The sequence below is a fragment of the Stegostoma tigrinum genome, chromosome 10 (genome assembly GCF_030684315.1).
Source record: "Stegostoma tigrinum isolate sSteTig4 chromosome 10, sSteTig4.hap1, whole genome shotgun sequence".
Lineage (NCBI taxonomy): Eukaryota > Metazoa > Chordata > Chondrichthyes > Orectolobiformes > Stegostomatidae > Stegostoma > Stegostoma tigrinum.
This window is the reverse complement of record NC_081363.1, coordinates 59,631,379-59,651,116: the sequence shown is the minus strand read 5'-3', so window position 1 is coordinate 59,651,116 and position 19,738 is coordinate 59,631,379. Positions and strand designations below refer to the sequence as shown.

The following is a 19,738-nucleotide window of genomic DNA, read 5'->3' as shown; positions in this document are numbered from 1 at the left end:
TTAGTAGAAGTAGAGAATCTAGGTAAAATTGCGCACTTAAAACCAACACATCAACTATTTCAGTAAATGTTTATTTTAAGACCCTAGGATGAAATCCATCTGGACCAGGGAGTTGTCCACCAGCAGATCCAACAATTTGCCCAGTACCACTACATGGCTGATTTTAATTTTCTTGAGCTCCCCTCTTCAGAATGGAGAAATACCCATAGGGAATTGTTGAAGTGAGCCATCTAGATGCAGTTGAGGCTGGACAGGTTAATAAGGAAGAGCGGAATGGACGGTTGCAAATTCTTATTTTGATGAGGAAAGAAAGGAAGAGGCTGGAGTGGACTGTAAGCAGCAGTATGAATTCACTGCGCCAAATGGCCTGTTTTTGTGTTATTTATATATAATAGAATAGTCTTTGTTGTCACGTGTTGCCTGTTGGCATTACCTAGTTCCTCTGTACCTAAGATAATGGTACTTTAAGTGTAGTTACAGAGTAAAAAAGAAGATTCAAATGGGAACAGTTGAAAGAGCCCAGAATGATAATAAGTGATAAGTCACTTAAGTTCCAATCCGTGCCTGTCAGCCCATTGACCAGAAATTGAATTAAATAAGCCACATAAACACTGTGGCTATAAAAGTAGGTCAGAAGCAAGGAAGCTTGCAGTGGCGAACGCCCCTACTGATGCCCGAAAACGCTTCTACCATCTACAAAACAGAAGTCAAGGGTGTGGTGGAATACTCCACACTTGCCCGGATAAATGCAGCTCCAACAACACTAAAGAAGATTGTCACTATCCAGGACATAGCAACCCGCTTGATCGACAACACATTCACAAATATCACTCCTCTACCACCGACGCACAGCAGTAGCAGTTTGTGCCATCTACAAGGTGCAATGTGAAAAGTCACCAAGAGTTTTTAGGCAACACCATCCAAACCAACAACCAGCCACCTACAAGGACACAAAGCCATGTTGCCTCCACATGCCGGCCTCCATCCAGGACTCACTCCACCACTGCCCTGGGAATCAGCCCATTCGGTCCGCTGCTGGATACGACCCATTCACTCTGCCACCATTGCAAGACCTGGGCCCCTGCCTGCTCTGCCACGGTACTCAGCCCGTTCACTCCACTCTGCCGCAGGTCTTATCCCATGCTTGTTATTCCGCAGGGCTTCGCCCGTTCTGTCTGCTCCACCACAGGACTCCGACTGCGCTTGATTTGTGGCTGGACTCGGCCGGCACCTGGTCAGCAGCAAGTAAACGTATGGAGACTTGGAGTCAGGCAGTGGAAATGGTAACAGTAATGTTGCATTTTGTAATGACGTGATTGGAAACTCAATTTGTTGTGATATGAATGCTGCTTGTCCCTTTTCCGTCCAAGCCTGGTTGTTTGTTTGTTTATCATTTTATGTACAAGTTTAAGAATTCCAAAGTTAATACAAATTATGAACAGAAGAGGATCCAGTATTCGTCTTTATGGATAAACTCTTTCTGACTTCTGCCATTCTAAAATATATATTTTATTTTCACTCCATTACAGTAGGCTGGAAGTCACATGTAGGCCATATCAGATAATCATGGCAGATTTCCATTCCTAAAGTGCATGAGTGAGCCAGATAGATGCTTACAACAATGAATGCTTATTTATGCTGCCATACTGAAATTAGTTTTCAGTTCTAGACTTCTAAACTTAATTTATCGATTTTAAATTAAATCAGCTTACATGGTGACATTAAATCTGTGTCCAGGGTATTAGTGATAATGGGAACTGCAGATGCTGGAGAATCCAAGATAACAAAGTGTGGAGCTGGATGAACACAGCAGGCCAAGCAGCATCTCAAGAGCACAAAAGCTGACATTCCGGGCCTAGACCCTTCATCAGAGAGGGCCTCTCTGATGAAGGGTCTAGGCCTGAAACGTCAGCTTTTGTGCTCCTGAGATGCTGTTTGGCCTGCTGTGTTCATCCAGCTCCACACTTTGTTATCCAGGGTATTAGCCTGGGTCTCTGGCATAAAACATATTGTAATTTTATTTTATGTTCCTTGATAATTTAATTTGATAGCTCATATTCATTTTACTAATTTTTTTTACTTTTCTCTTAATTGTTTCCTGTTTTCTGTTATCATGCGCTGCTTTGTTACCTATGTACTTAAAATAAACTTTTAATTGTCCCTTTATGTTTTCATCCTTCCATGGAGTTTTGCAATTTTTTTCTTTATTCTTTCCATTTTGCAGAATTTGTTTTCCTTGCTCTCTCTGGACCCTTTTTCTTTAACTTTGTTTCATTTCTGATGTAAATCCTTATTTATCAATGTAGTTGTCCATTTTATTTTACCAAGTTATATTCTCAGCCCTTCAAAATCAGCTTTTCTCCAATCTACAATTTAGTTTTCGCCATATTAATGTTCTTCTCTATAAAGTGTAGTGCATTGTAGTAACTATGATGTCCCCCTATGTTTACTTCTGTTATCTGCTCTGGTTCGTTCTCCAATATTAGATTTAATAGCAAATCTGTTGTTGGCATTTTCACATATTGGTTTAGAAAAGAATCTTGCATTATATTCATTGCTTCACTCTTCAGTCCAATTAAATCATTATTAACATAAAATTAATATTGCAATCCCCACATTCTGTGTTTTTCTTTTAGTTCCTTCATTTCTCTGCATATTTCTTCCTCCACCTTCCTTCCTTCAGTAGATGCTCTGTACACCGTACTCGGTAGATTTTTTTTCATTCATTGAATATGGGCATTGCTGGCTGGGCTGGGATTTATTGTCCGCCTGTAGTTGCCCTTAAGAAGTTGGTAGTGAGCTACCTTCCTGAACCATTGCAGTCTCTTTTCTAAAGGAGGATCCACAATGCTGTTAGGGAGGGTGTTAGAGAATTTTGCCCCAGCAACACTGAAGGAAAAGTGATACATTTCCAAGTCAGACAGTGAATGGCTTGAAGGGCAACTTGCAGGTGGTTGTGATCCCCATCTATCTATGTCATATCATAGAATCCATACAATGTGGAAACAGGCCCTTTGGCCCAACAAGTCCACACTGACACTCAGAACATCGCACCCAGACCCATCCCCCTAATCTTCACATCCCTGGATTCTATGGATAATTTAGCAGGCCAGTCCACCCAACCTGCACATTTTTGGATTGTGGGAGGAAACCAGAGCACCCAGAGGAACCCCATGCCGACATGGGGAAAATGTGCAAACTCCACACAGACAGTCACCTGAAGATGGAATTGAACCCAGGGCCCTGGTGCTATGAGGCAGCAGTGTTATCCACTGAGCCACCGTGCCACCCCAAATGGCTGGTTGCTGGTTTGAATGGTGTTGATGGATGGTGATTTTTTCACATTGCACCTTGTAGATGGCATAAACTGTTGCTGCTGAGTGTCTCTGGTAGAGGAATGACTATTTGTGGATAGGTTGCCAGTCAAGTGGGCTGCTTTGCTGAGTGGGATAGTAACTATTTCTTCAATGTTGTTGGAGCTGCACTCACCCAGGCAATTGTGGAGTATTCTAACACACCCTTGACTTCTGCTTTGTAGATGGTAGAAGCACTTTGGGGCATCAGTAGGGGAGTTAGCTACTGTAAGCTTCCTCATTTCTGACTTGCTTTTGTAACCACAGTATTTATATGGCTCATATAGTCAATGTAACCAGTATGACAATTCTTACTGCACGCAGGTATTGAATGTTTAGTTTCCTGAAGTTTTATTGTCTGCGAATAAAGCTAAGCATGGCAATTATTAATGAGGAGCCCGCATGCTATCTCACGATGGAGAGAGGTTCACTGATAATTGAGTAGAAATAGTTGAATGTAGGATGCTAACCAAAGCAACCCCTGAATGATGCCTTGGTCCTAAGGTGACTGACCTCCCGTATAAAACAGCAATCTTCCATCTGCTAGGTTTAACTGCAGCTAGTGGAAAGCTTTTCTGCTGATTTTCATTGATTTTACTTCATGAGGGCTCCTTAATGATACAATCAGAGAAATGTTGTGTGAAAGGAAGTTATTCTCACCTCACGCCTGGAATTCAGTTTGTTTAACCATATCTGGATCAAAGCTGTAATGGGTTCCAACCCCAAGTGTTCCTGATGGAACTCAAACTGAGCTTCAATGATCATTTTTTTTGCTTCAAGTTTCCATCATTCCAGTATGTAATGACTATTGGGATCTGTCAGTGGACTGAGTATGACTTACCAAGACCAACATGATCAATGAAATTAAATTGATCAGGTCGATGTCTCTTTCAGAATTGACAAATTTTATGTCCCCTGCTCGAGGATGGAGTGGAGGATTAGGATGGTAAGGAATACAAAATGCAACAGACTGGAACTGCATTTGTGTTTCATGTCAATGAGACCACATTGTACGTTACAACTATATGATACTGAATTTGAAACAAATATCAGGAAAATTCCTGAAGAAAATAGTTCTGATTTGTTGGCAGCAAATGTTTATGAGTGAATGTTAATCCTTTTCAAAGGGGAGAGAGCTCCGAACTAGGATTATAATTTAGCGGTTCTAATTGTTATGGGGTGATGCTCAATTGATGTTAGTACTGGACAAATCAGATCCCCTACATGAACCTGACTGAATAGATCATAATTTTTAAAATCATTCTGTTACTGAAATGATTTTATACGGAAACACATGCAATATTATATTCTTTACTTTAACACAAGAACAAAACAAAAGTTTATTAACAACAGAAATTAATAAAAGCAAGAAAAAGTACTCTGTTCCCTTAAACATAGATTCAAAGATCTTTTAAGCATGCAGTAGAAATAAACCAAACACTGTTTTGTATCAGAACCAGGACTGTCTGGCATGGCTTTTAACAGCTATTGCAATTCTTAAAACATCTAGTGCTGTATTTCTAGCGTAATCTAGAAACCTTATTTCCAAGGAAAGGAGAAAGTCTTTTCTCTTCTGATAATTTGATTGTGCTGACGTTTTAAAATTTCAGATTATCTGCTGAAACTGTGAATAATTCTTTGTTAATTAGTATTATTATGGTTTTGACTTGGCTTCTTTCTATACTATCTGTTATACTATCCTCAATGCAACTTCAAAACTTCACTTCTTTTACACGAACTCTGGTCTGGTATTAATAGTAACATTATTCTATGATGATTTCATTACTTAAAACTCATTTTCTTAGGAATACTGCTTAACATACTTTATTCTGTGAAAAAGCATTCTCGGCACTTCAGAGCTTTGTACATGCTTCTCTTTCGAACAACATCCTAACACAGACTAAAAATGAACATCAGAGTTTGGCAAGTTCTCCCTGCTAAGCATTCTTGGTATTAGAAACTCTGCATAACTTCTTCTCGCTAATTGGTAACCGCAAACACACAAAGCCTTTACGTTTAATCTAGAATTCCAAGAAATCAACCCCACAGTAAACAACATTAAAACAAATGTATATAAATCTCATTGTTTCATCACACAAGATAGAATTCACAGACTAAAATAAATTTTCTTAGTTGGCAAAGCAGATTGTTTACTTTTCTCCTGATTGATAAATCATAATAAATAATTACATATAATACAATGTTCATCATGTAAGTTATTGCCCTCTAGATTCTTCAATATTATGAATTTGTGCTCTGATACACCAAGCACAAGCAAATGGACTATTTTGTTTGTTAATCTACTGACAGTTAAGCCAGTTGAAGAGCTGAATCAATGCATTTCCTGTATGTATGACAGTGTAGTATGCTGTTTTGTTGAATCTGAGTGCAAGAATATTGGTGAGAGCTATAAATGGTGTACATATCAATTATTCAACCTCAGACTTATTTTAATGTTCATTGTACTACTGATCAGATATTTAAATGACGCAGATCTTATTCATAACTATATTTATTCATTTAATAGATTGCAAATCACTGAACATTTTACTAAAATTCTCTTGTCGGGTATAGGCATTGTTGGCTGGGCCAGCACTTATTGTCTGTCCCTAGTTATACTTGAGAAGATTATGGTGACCTGTCTTCTTGAACCGCTGCAAACCATGTTCTATTGGTGGCAGAGTAGTTGGTAGGTACGTGGCAAAGTAGCACAAAATTAACTCAGAGTCTTGCATCAAATACAACAATTTTATTTGTGTTTCATTGCAGAAAAATGTTGTCCATATTTTAAGGCTCAACAAATTTTGTCATGAAATGTATTTGTAGCATAGAATAATTGCATGGTTAGAGCATTGTTACAAGGGCCTTTCAACCCTTGTATCAGTACCAGCTTTGTATTGCCTTTCTCACGGGGAATTAGATACAGGCTATAAATACTGGATTCCTTTGCATTGTCTGCAACCCGTGTATGAATACATTTTACAAAAGGATCCAGATAATTTGAATAAAGATTAATGCAGAGAAGCATAAGGTAATACATTTTGGTAGATGAAATGTGGAAAGAAAATACGAGCTCAATGGTACAGTTTTGAGGGGAATACAGGGGCAGAGGGACCTTGGGGTACCAGCACATAATTTTCTGAAGGTGGCCAGATAAGTTGAAACAGTTGCTGAGAATGCTTATAGAATACCCAGGTTTATAAGTAGAAACCTACAGTATAAAGCAAGGAAATGATGCTACACCTCAACAAACCTTTGATCAGACCACGTTTGGAATATTATATTCAGTTTCAGGCATCTTATTTAAGGATGAATGTTTAAAGCCCTGGGGACAACACAAAGGAGATTTACTGGAATGATACCAAGAATGATATATTTTAGATAGAAGGAAAGATGAGAGAAACTGTGCTTATTCTCCATGGAGCACAGAAGATTAAGAGGTGACTTTATCGCCGTGTCCAAAATTATGAACAATTTTGCCAGGTAAAGAGGGATATTCTGCTTCCATTAGTTGGCATATCATTAACTAGGGGGTCACAATTTCACGATTGACAGCAAGAGAACTAGGAATGAGTTGAGAAATTTCTTTATTCAGAGAGCTGTTAGGACTTGCACTGCCTTGGAGAGTGGTAGAGGCAGATTCCATAACCGGTTTCAAAAGAAGCCAATATATTTTTGAAAGTGATGAACTTAGGGTTCTACAATATAGGGCTGAGTAGCTCTTTCTGGGACCAGTACAGATATCCTTCCGTACTGTAAAATTCTGTGATTCAAATGAATAACCTTTTGAAGCCATGATTTGAATTTACTTCTACCACAATCTCTGGCACTGCATTCCAGATCCTAATTATTCACCCCCAATATCATCTTTTACTTTCTTCTACAATTCATTTGCAGCATTTTGCTTAAAATTACACTATCAATTATACATTCCAATTCTTGCTTATGTTCTTTACAGCTTTTTATTCTTGTTTTTGGATGTGCATGTCAGGCATGGGTATACAGATGGTAGCAGTCATTTCTTTTAGTCCAAGTGGTCATTCTGAACATAAACTTGGATAGTGACGAATGATGAGCTATCATGGGGATCACCAGATACAAGCTTATTTCCCCTCACCAATTCTGCAATTACTGATTAGCAGTCAGAAATAAGCATGAGAAAATGTTTAACTTTCCCTAACTGGAGACATTGTAAAATATGCTGCTTTTAAAGTTTAGGACACTATATGCTGTTTTGTTGTGAAAATGCACTTTTTTTATAAAAGAAATTTGTCTGCATTCACAGGTACTGTGCAGTCTTTGCATATAAATCAATGCAAACATTAGAATTTGTCATTCCCTGCAGTTGCAAAAGCAGAGGCATTTCTTACTTAGCAGGACACTATTTATATTCATTGAGGCAACAAGATGGCCTGCTCTTTGGCAAAAACACCTTAGACAGTGGTCTTACCCTACTGTGCCTTTGTAGCAACTGCCCCAAGCTTTTGTTTGCCTCTACATACATAATCCTAAACCTTGGAATGGGTCAGCCTGTAACACTCGGTCTGGGCCAACTCTTTAGACTGGAAGACCAAAAAGTTTTGGGCAGACCAAAAAGTGTCTCTCATCAAGTTAATGGTGCTTTAGGAACAGCTGCTCTTCATCTCTGTGTGCAACTTGCGGAACAGCCTGTAGAGCACAGACTCCTACATCACTGAGCAGCTCGGAACAAACTTTGACAAAAACCATTGCATTTCTCCAGATTTCCTTTGCAAAGACACATTCCAGAAGGAGATGTGTGACAGTCTCTTTGTCATTGCAGCCACTTCGAGGGCAGTGCACATTGGCACACAGAGACTGGGCGTGCATGAAGGATCGGACAACAGTGCCCTGCTCTGCACAACCAAGCTATGTCTGGGTGCTTGTTGAAAAGTTTCGGTGATGAGGTATTCTGCTAAATGACTTTGCTGATCCGCTCAGGGAACCACGCAACAGGATCCACCCTCTCCTTTTTCTGCAGGGTCTGAAGGACACTGCATGCTGACCACTTCCTGATGGATTTGTGGTCGAAGGTGCTTCAGTTTTCAATTTTTGTTTTTGACGAAGGACAGGAGATTTGGAGCGTTCCAACATCTTGGAGCATTCTGCAGCAACAAATCCACACCAGTCCTGGGGACAGGCAGAACCTTAGTACATAGTACACTTGGTGTTGCACATTGAGGATCTGTGATACAACCACACACAAAGGTGGCTGTCATATTGAGGGCAACATTTGGCCTGTCTTTCCCTCCCTTTATCCAGACCTTTATACGTAGGGTCCCAGCAGACATGGTCCATCTTTGACCTCCAGATGAAGCGGAAGATGGACGGTGTGAGTGACTGCAAAAGCACAGGTTTAGGGAATGAGCCAGACCTACAACAACACCAACATAACTGGTAATCAGGTGTGAGGTTTTACCCACAGTGGAAAGGGAGCATTGCTCCCAGATTCTGCCACATTTTGGCAATATGTTCCTCCCAACTTTTTGCATTTTCCCTGGCCCTCTGAACTGTATAGCTAGCATTCTTCAGATGGTCTGAGATGACGGTGTTAGGGATAAAGAATTGGTCAGCCCAGTTCCTAAAGGACATTGCCTCACTCTTGCATTGATCTACCTTGGTTCCAATGGACAGTTCGAACTGGACACAGATGCTCATGAGTCTGCACACTGAAAGCAGATCCAAGCGCAAAATGGCAATATCGTCCATACACTGGAAGGACTGCCTGGACTAGTCAGCCCTCTCAGGCTCGCATACTTCCTTTTGAACTCAGCAAAAGGTCCTATTCAGTACACAAACAAGACAGCTGAGATTGGGCAACTTTGCCCATCTCCAGATTTGTATGTTTTTTCAACAGCTCTCTATCTTCTCTGCCACTTTCACTGGCTTATATACACATGCAGGCAGGGCTCTCTGCCCCTGCACACCTTTAAAATATACTGTCTCTCCATTTATGTTGTACCAAAGTGCATTGCCTCCCACTTCTCTGCATTGAAATTCATTTGCCATCTATCCGCCCAGTCCATGAACACATTTGTTCCCTTTTGATGTTCTAAAAGATTATGCCTCCCTAGAGTGTTTGTGTTGGCTCTCAATGTATTATGTACTTACCAATGAAGTTATTGATAAGGGGCTTTTTACAGTACTTAATGCCATATACAGTGTTTAGGAGAGCAAATAACTAATTTCTGTATTCTTTGAAGGATTATCCTTAAAGCGTTATCACTGAAGGATTTAACTTCATCTGTTTTACGTGCCCTGTACTGTCTAGGAATGTGTAGGATAAGTGGATTAGCCATGAGAAATACAGGGTTCTGGGGATAGGGCCTGAGTGGGATGATCCTCGGAGGGTTGGTGCAGACCAGATGGGCTAAATGGCCTCTTGCCACACTACAGGGCTTCTATGATTCTATGTACACTTGCACTGTTAAAATGTCTGCTGTCGTATAACTTGTGCTGCTGTATCAGGCTAACTCACGTTTATATGAGGGGTGAGCAACTTTAACAAACATGCCAAGGAAGAATCAAGGTGCAATCACCAAGCATTGCTTATCTCTCACAAGCAACTGACTTCTTGAATATAGATATTCTCTGTTTTGGCTGTAGCCCTTAATATTAAGGTTCAAGGATTGCAGACGTCTATGTACTTTACAACTGAGGCTGAAGGAAGTTACTAGGGCCTGGCCTGAACAAATTATTGCACATGTCTATCCACCTTGTGAGTGACTGTACAGAAACGGACATTATTCACACATCTTTGCGAGGAGCTTTACAAAACAGTACACTTCCATTCAAGGCAGGGAGATGTGCAATGGAAAATTTAAATATCCAGTCTCCCTCACAGCTCATTGGTCTGCTGAGAACAGCTGCATGAAGTGCTGCCTCTTGCAGGGTTAACGTTGCCTTATTGGATTCTCGGGCATTTCAGGGCAACTTAGCAGTCTACATGCAGTCTGAATAATTGAAGAGCAACTGATGATTGAACTTTTAAAAGGAGATTCCATTTTTGACAGACTTTACTACATAGCACTCAGTTATGATATGCTGACTGAAGTTTTCAGAGCTTCCTCCATAAACTTAGTTAATGCGTTAATTCACTAACTGCTACTTTTTACCTAATGACCAGTAGGAAATATACTGTGTAAATACTTCAAGTAGGTTCACTCAAAGAAATCAAATTTACCATCAAATGGATCGCAAGAAGGAGAATGTCCTATGACCAAATTCCAAAATTCATCAACTGAAAAGACTTACAACCCATTAATGTTCAAATTAAATGTGACCATCGTTGTCAAATGTTGGATGTCTATGCCAGCTGTCCTGGGAATTTGAAAAACTTGGTAACCCACAGGTTCCTGTCTCCTTTCAAGGTCCTTGGGCCATAAGGGGATGGCTGCTGTGAGACAAGGGTGCCCCTCCAAACACGTCCCGTAGTACCATTACAAAATACACAGACTGATGAAGACGGTGCAATACATGTTTCCATCTGGGTCACAGTGGAACACACCATAGGCCCAATTAAAATGAGGTTTTGACACCTGGGCCACAGTAATGGAGCAATCTAATTCTATCCAGATTGTCTTTCTAGCTAACATGCTCCAACACAGGCAATATCCTAGTGAATATTCCCTGCACCTCCTCCAGCATAGCTTCTTCCTACCGGTAGCATGGTGACCAGAACTGCACACAGCTCTCCAGTTGTGGCCTAACCAACAGCTCCAACATAATCTCTCTGTCCTTACATTTATCAGTTGTGGCACAGATTATAAGTATCCTGCATGCTGTCTCAATCACCCTATTAACTTGTTCTTCCACTTTCAGGGATCTGTTTCTCTGACCTTTCTTACCATCATTGAGTATTCCCTCATCTCGTTACTGCTTCCAAAGTGCATGATTTCACACATATCAGGGTTAAAACCTATCTGCCACTGATGCACCCATCTCACCAGCCCATCTAGATTTTCCTGTAACCTAAGACCTTCTTCCTTACTCATAACCACATGACAAATTTTCATAAACTTGCTTCTTATCCCCATATTCTAATTGATACCATTTTTGTATAATGAACAATAAAGGATCCAACTGTTGTACACAACTGGGCACCAACTTCCAATCACACAAAAAGGCTATCATCTGTCTCCTTCCCCTAAGCCAATTTTGGATCCAACTTGCCACATTGCTCTGGATCCCATGCGCTTTTACTTACTTTAGCAGTCTCCCACGAGATACCTTGTCAAAGGCTTTACTAAAGTCCATTTAAACTACATCAACTGCACTATGGTCATCTACACACCTGGTTACCTCCTCAAAAATTTCAGTTAAATTTGTATGAAATGACCTCTCTCTGACAAAGCCATGCTGACTATTCCCATCTTCAATTGCCCTCCAATCCTCTGGCACCTCTCCTGTGGTCAGAGAGGAATTCAAAATTTGGAGTAGTTCCTTAGTAATTTCTTCCATTGTCTCCGTAGCTGTCTGTGGCACAACTCATCCAGGTTTGGGGGCATCGGTTCACTTTCAAACTGGCCAAAATTTCCAATACCTTCTTACTTGCGATGTTAATCTGTTCAAGACCCTCACAGTACCTCTTCTCAGATTCTGTACCGACACCCTGTTCCTCATGAGTAAAGACAGAAGTAAATATTCCCTTATCACCCTACCGATATCCTCGGTTCCGCACATTTGGTGATTAATGGGCCCTCCTTTTTCTGAATAAGGGTCACTAGACTCAAAACATTCCTTCCTCTTTCTCTCCACCGATTCTGCCAGCCTTAAGTTTTCCTAGCAATTTCTGTTTTTGGTTCAGATTTCCAGCAACTGCCATTTAAACTTTTTTATGCTTTGATGGTCCTAATTCATGGATATGGAAGTTGAAATCCCCTAATCTAAACACCCCTATATTATTTTTACACACCTCAGTAAATTTCAGAGTTGTTCAGCTGTACAGCATGGAAACAGTTCCTTCAGTCCAACACATCAATGCTGACGAGATATCCTAAATTAATCTAACCCCATTTGCCAGCATTTGGTCCATATACCTCTAAATCCTTCCTATTCATGTACCCATCCAGATGCCTTTTCAATGTTGTAATTGTACCAGCCTCCACCACTTCTGGCAGCTCATTCCGCACATGCGCCACCCTCTGTGTGAATAAGTTCCCTGTTAGGTCCCTTTTAAGTCTTTCCCCTCTCTCCTTAAAGCTTTGCCCTCTTGTTTTGGACTTCCCCACCTGGGGAAAAGATCTTGGCTATTCACCTTATCCATGCCCCTAATGATTTTATAAGGCTCTGTCAGATCACCACTCAGCCTCCAACACTTTAGGGAAAATAGCACCAGCCTATTCAGCCTCTCCATAAAGCTCAAACCCTTCAACCCTGGTAACATCCGAGTAAATCTTTTATGAACCCTTTGAAGTTTTATGACATCCTTTCTATAGCATATATTTGCTCCTCTATTGCCTGCCGATAGTGTCCCCTTTTTTTTTACTTCTAAGCATTAAACACAAAGCATCCCAAGATATCATCCCTCCTTACTGCAGTAACTGACTCCCTAATTAATAGTGTGACACCACCTCCCCTTTTACAGCTTCCCCTGTCCTGCGTGAAGATCCTGTGTCCAAAATGCTGCATTACCAATCCTGCTCTCCTCCAACCACATCTCTCTGATGATAACAATATCACTGTTCCATGTGCCAATCCATGCAGTTAACTCAACATTCATACTTATAATACTTGTAACATCCAAGTGTAGCCATCCAGCCACAACTTTCTTCTTTCAAGCACAACATGGCTGAACTGCCTCTGTCTTGCTTCCTTTGCTAAAGTGTGCTGATGCCACACAGGACCCCAGTTCTTCATTAAAATGATTGGCTGACATAAAATTTCAAGGCAGCTGTGATGTAGACATCCAGTCCATCTGAGTGCAGGTCCTGCTCCAGTGACGACACAGGTCAGGGTAGATGGGCCAGGTTGTCATTAAATAGCACCTGCACTGTTTACTGAACAGTTTAAGAAAATAACAGTGGGGCCTGTAGATGTGGGACCCCTACATACTTTTCCACTTCCTTGATGGTTCTTCACTTGTACTTTTCCATCTGAAGGCAGCAAATACTGAAGGTTTCTGGGTTTGCTGATGAAGTCATAATTGCTGTCTCTTTCAATGTTATTTTCCGAGTTGCATAGAACATAGAACATCACAGCACAGTACAGGCCCTTCGGCCCTCGATGTTGTGCCGACCTGTCATACCGATCTGAAGCCCATCTAACCTACACTATTCCATGTACGCCCATATGCTTATCCAATGACGACTTAAATGTACCTAAAGTTGGCGAATCTACTACAGTTGCAGGAAAAGCGTTCCATTCATTTACTACTCTCTGCACCAAGGTTATGATTATTGGGGGGATTATTTCCATGTAAAACCTATGAGCCGTTAATCTGTGGACTACTAGGAAAATAATATAATTTTGTTCAAGGAACTTATGAGCCCCCACATTCATTGCATCAAACCTCAGGTTATGCTTTGCACAGTGTGACATACAGGCTTTGCAAGGAGATCGAAATCATGCCTCCATAAAGAGAAAATCTATGTGATCTTATCCAGTCAAACATTGCACAGCCAAAAGTTTTGAGCTGTATTGGAAATATAATTCTGCCAGTAATCTGTCTTGATAGCCTCCTGCAATGATAAAGCTCACTTCCATATCATAGACCATGCTGTGCTTACTTATGATGTGGAGGTGCCGGTGTTGGACGGAGGTGGACAAAGTCAGAAATCACATGACACCAAGTTATAGTCCAATAAGTTTATTTGAAATCACAAGCTTTCAGAGCTGTGCTCCTTCGGGTGAAGTTTATTGTGTGACTTCTGACTTTACTTACTTCTGGTTCGGTGTGCAAATGTGGCAAGTGCGAAGGATTGCCCTGAAGATCTTGCTATAGAATGGGCTCATAAAATGGGAATTTCAAACTTTGCTTTTACATGCCTGGTGACAAGTTCAGTCATTTAGCTAACATGACAATTAGGCAATTGATGTGCACAATGTGGTATGATTATTTGAGACCATAATTTTTCATTTATTATAATGCATTCTTGAAGTATGAATATGTTGATGAACTTCAAATTGAAGTCAGGTGGGTGGCATTTCTGAATCAGTAGAGGCATGTTTATTGCAATTGCCTTGAGATGGTGTCCATTCTCTCACCTTAAAAAAAGCAAACAGTACCCTATTCTATCCAGTCCACACGTGATGCCGTCATTTTGTGTAGCTATTGCACAGTTGAGTTTCGATCAAGCATAACGTTGTTCCAACTTTGTTTTAGTGTGCTTGCAAATAAGTTATGCCTGTGGTGCACAAATTTCCCCCTTCTTTCATGTTCCCTTGCCTGTTGCTGTCCATGTGATGCCAATGATCTTTCAGTTTTCCCTGTTTCCATTTTGTCCCTTAGTACAAATATTAATATTATTTCTTTGGTAGACAAGGATCAGAGAGGTTGGTAGCCATGGAGCATGCAGGGACATTGTTCTGAAGAAAAATTTGCATGATGATGGGAAAAGCATTTGGCAAGCTGCAGCCACCAGGTACCCACTCTGATTCATGTCTACAGTTTATGCCATCTATTTTTTTCTTTCTGAAGGAGAATAAAATTGGAAGTAATATATGAATAAGGTGAGTCAGGGCTTTAATGAGATACAGATGAATGGAATAAAGATTCCCGCACAATGGTGAGATTTGTGAATTTAAGGCTTGATGATTTTGAGAAACTTTTTCTCAATATCAAGAATCTGATGTCTTTTTTTAGTTCTTTGTGTTTTTCCATCTTTATTGTCACACCAGGAATAGCAAAATTCTACCCATGATTCCTGGTCCCATTGTGAATCCACCACCCAGCCTGCCTTATCTCCACCAAACCTTAACACAAACAGATCTGCAATGCATAATCAAAAGCATTAAATAGAAATGTGGCAATGTAACACAGTGTTAAACAGATAAGTGCAACTGCAAGTGTAGTAGAGGACTCGTAATTCAGAGATTCAGGTGGTGTTCTGGGCACTCAGGTTTGAATGCCACCACTGCATTCGGTGGAACTTGAATTAAGTAAATACCTGGAATTAAAATTTTAATAACTTTATTGGAAAAACTCGATTGGTTTTGTTCCTGAACTCAGTATAGCCTTGGTCAAACATTGCATAAGAGCTGGATTATGGATGTGAGGGGTGAAATGAATTCCCTTGATATTAAGGTCACATTTGAACCAGTGTGGCATCAAGGAGCCTAAGCAAATACTGGAGTGAATGGAAATCCAGAGAAAATTCTCCACTGATTCAAGTCATACCTGGCACAAAGAAAGATGCCTATGATTGTTTGAGTTCAGTCATCCAATCTCCAGGACATCTCTACAGGAGTTCCCAAGGGTGAAGTTCTTGGCCTAAGAATCTTCGGTTGTTTCATAAATGACCTCTTCCCCAATATAAGATCAGAAGTGGGGACATTTTCTTATGATCATACCATGTTCAGTTCCCTTGTGACACCTCAGATATGGAAACAATCCATGCCCAAATACAACAAAATGTAGACAATACCCAACCTTGGCTGAAAAGCAACAAGTAGTATTTGCACCACCGAAATACAAGGAAATAACCACCCCAACAAAAAAGAAGCTAACCAATATCCCTTGACATTCAATGTTATTACTATCGTTGAATCTCCTGCTATCAATACCCTGGAAGTGACCATTGATCAGAAATTGAACTGTGAAAGCCACATAAATACAGTGGTTTGAAGTACTGGTCAAAGGCAAGGAATCCTGCAGCTAGTAAAGCACTTGCTGACTCCTAAAGACCTGTCCACAGTATACAAGGCACAAGCCAGGAATGTGATGGGATACTCTCCACTTGCCTGGATAAGTGCACCAGCACACATGAAGCCTGATACTGACCAGGACAAGGCAGCCTGCTTGATTGGCACCACATCCACAAACAGCCAGCCTCTCCATCTTAGCTGTTCAGTTACATCAGTGTGTATTGTCTACAAGATGCACTGCAGAAATTCATCAAGGCCACACAGACAGCATCTTCTGTACCCACACCATTTCTACCTTCTAAGCCAAGGGCAACTGACAATAGAAACACAACCATCTACAAGTTCCCTTCAAAGCCAATGCTATCCCGTCTGTGAAATATATCACCATTCTTTCTGTGTTGGGTCAATTTGTACCTTTTTTTTCTTGTTCTTTCATAAACCATCTACACTTCTTTGCTAACCAAGAGCTGGAGAGAACCCAGTGGTACTTCATTGAGACGCTAACAAGCAAACATACGGTTTTCCTCATTTTTACAGCCTGAGTGTACATGCCTATGGTGAGGACCGGGAAGCAATCTGTTCCAAATGTGTCTTATGATTCTCAAGTGGCCAATCTTTTCGTGGATACAGACATCGGTGTGAAAGCTTGAGATGTCATGGCACTCATGCTAGGGATCAACTCCTTCAATCCTCCTCCCAGTGTTCATAGATAATTGGAATTGCTGACAGACTTCACATAGTTTCTGCTTCTGATCTAGTGTCATGCTTCTGATCATCAGTTGCTGAAGCTCAGCATCTATGCCCAAGTAACCAGAACTTGGATAGTCCAGTAACCTCTCACTCTCCATTGCCCTTATCTCCACCATATACTCAACTGATGCTTCAACATAGGACAGCCCAACCAAATTCCTTGACAACTTTACCTCGGTACATTTCTCTAAGCTGGTGGAGGGTGCATCCTCGGGGAAATGCTGTACTCTGAGGAGTCTTTGCCCTTCTCTGGTGCCCTCTCCTGAGACATTCCCATTGGACTCTTTGGAAATTAAAGGCATAACCCAGAACCGAAAAGGTGAATAGGTGTTACTATCCACAGGTACGTCAGAAATGCAGTGCAGGTTTTCCAGATTGTGACTACATCTATGAATTTTGTATTAAAAAAAAATGAAAGAGCTGTGGATACTGTAAATCAGGAACAAAAACAAAGTTGCTGGAAAAGTTCAACAGGTCTGGCAGCATCTGTGAAGGAAAAAAAAACAGCTAATGTTTCAGGACCGGTGATCTTTCCTCAGAAATTCCTCTGTTCTGAGGAATGGTCACCAGACCGAAAACATTAACTCTGTTTTTTCCTCCACAGATACTGCCAAAACTGCTGAGCTTTTCCATCAACTTTGTTTCTGTGAAGTTTATGGCTGTCTTTTCACTTCTACAATGATTCATTTCTGACCCTTTTCAGGATTCCTTTACGTAGTTGGTCCGAATGAGATTGATACAGGGTGTCACTATTGTTGGCCTCCTCACTGTAAACCGATCTAATTGTTAATATCAGCCCTTTAGGTAGTGTATAAACTGACAGAATGTGGTGAGAACTTCTGAATTTAGATTTTACAAAAACTTGTTATTTTCTATTTTATCTTCAAACTTGCTTTTTTTTATTGTCTCCATACATACACACAGTCTGACCTCCGAAATCGGGCTGATATATTTATTTTCTGTTACATTTTGCTTTGCCATTTCAATTGCTTTGATGACATAGTTTGTTTCCTGAACTATTTGTTTGTTCATCTCAGAATTTTTGATTATATCTTTTCTTCAAATGGAACATTACAATAGCAGAAATAATAAGACAATTAGTCAGTGTTATCTCTCTGTCATGATCCTGCCCCAAACTGAAATGATTGAAGATTAACTACCCTACCATTGCAGCTGATGACAAGGAAACAAGGCTTCTGCTACTGTTCCTACTTGTCTGAATAACCAGCAGTACAGATGTCATTATAATTCCTGGGAAATGATTGAAGGCCCTTGATGTACCACTTAGAGGTGAGAAAACCCAAGAATGAAGACTATGATTCCTCTTCATTCTTCCATATTGTATTCTCCATGGATTGTGTTCTCTTTAAATTTCCCAATCATTGAAAGATCCGTGTATTTTGTGGCCTTTTCAAAAGGTGGTATCATATACAGTACTGCATTTCAAAAATGTCACATTCCAGTTCTATTAATTACAATTTTGAGACAGTAAATGGATTTTGTAGCAGATGGTCATGGTTGACAGCAGGTCAAATTGTTGACAAGTTGTGAAGAATCATAATTAACATTAGAACATTCTTGAAGATTGCTGAAACATTGCCTTTGAAGGAAGGGGCTTGTTCTCAGCGAACAATCCCCATTAATCTTCATTTTAATGGATTACAAAAGTTTCAGAGATGACATTTAAAAGTGTTTGGTCTGATGTGATTAATGTAGCTGAAATGAGCCAACAATGGATGCAAAACAATGATTATTTTTTGAGATTGCTGGTTAATCTCAGAGAATGGCTTTTAAATACTTATTTCATTTGTTATGGTCACGGTGAGTATGGATTATTGGATTTTAACTACTTTCATCTGATTTTTTTTCTCTTAAGCCTTCTATGGACAAAAATGTTTTAGAAGCAGGAGGAAACATGAAACTAAAATAACTGCATTGGTTATCTGAACATAGATTGAGGCAAATTTTTTGAAACCCATGTAGAATAAATCAAGCTGTCTATACTGAAATTATCATTTTTAACTAAAGACTTCAAAACCAGATAGGCGAGTGAGCATTAAGAAATTTACATCTCCTGTGTATGATAATTTCACATACTTGGTGGTGAATGGGTCACCTTTATGACATGCATTTAATTTTATTCTGGAGGTTGCACTTTTCATGGTTTTGTCCTGGCTAACATTGGGTACCACAAATAGGCCATCAAATTGTGTTGAGTCTGAGCTCAATGCACATTTCTTCCTAAATGATTTTGTTTTAACAAAATAATGTTGGATGCTGTTTATTTGCCTTTACTTCTCCAACAATTCCTACACATTGATGTAATATAATTAATATAACAGAATATTTGTATTTTTAAACAAATTTTATTCCTTTCAATTCAATTCAGTTGAAGGTCAGTTCAGGTGACTTAATTGCTTCATTTCGCAGATATTCCATGAAGTGCATGACTTTAAAACTGTATAATTCTACTTCTTGAAGCAGCTAAAGCAAAATGAAAGTAAATTTTCTGTTCATATCATGTGCATCGTGTATGGATGTGATCATTCTCCAATAAGCAAATACACTCGCAATACTAAACTTGTATCATTAGTTAGAAGTACAATAATTTCCAGAAACCACAGATTTTCAGCCATATACTTGCATTTGTAGGAGGGAAATTTGATTTGCTCTGACTTTTTGTGACCAGGTAAGGTAACTGACTGGCTGTAAGAACTCCGAATGCTTCAAGACTTTGGTAATGAAGTGGCTTTTGTGGCAACAGTAGCTCTGGGACCAGACACATGCTTTCAACCATATGTGACTTCTTTTCT

General features: G+C 40.0%; 1 protein-coding gene across 5 annotated transcripts in view; it reads left to right on the top strand.

The window, feature by feature from the left end:
• The window catches only part of LOC125455634 (neuronal PAS domain-containing protein 3), a 1,150,912-nt gene that overhangs the window by 575,032 nt on the left and 556,142 nt on the right, over positions 1-19,738 (top strand). The window lies entirely within an intron of this gene.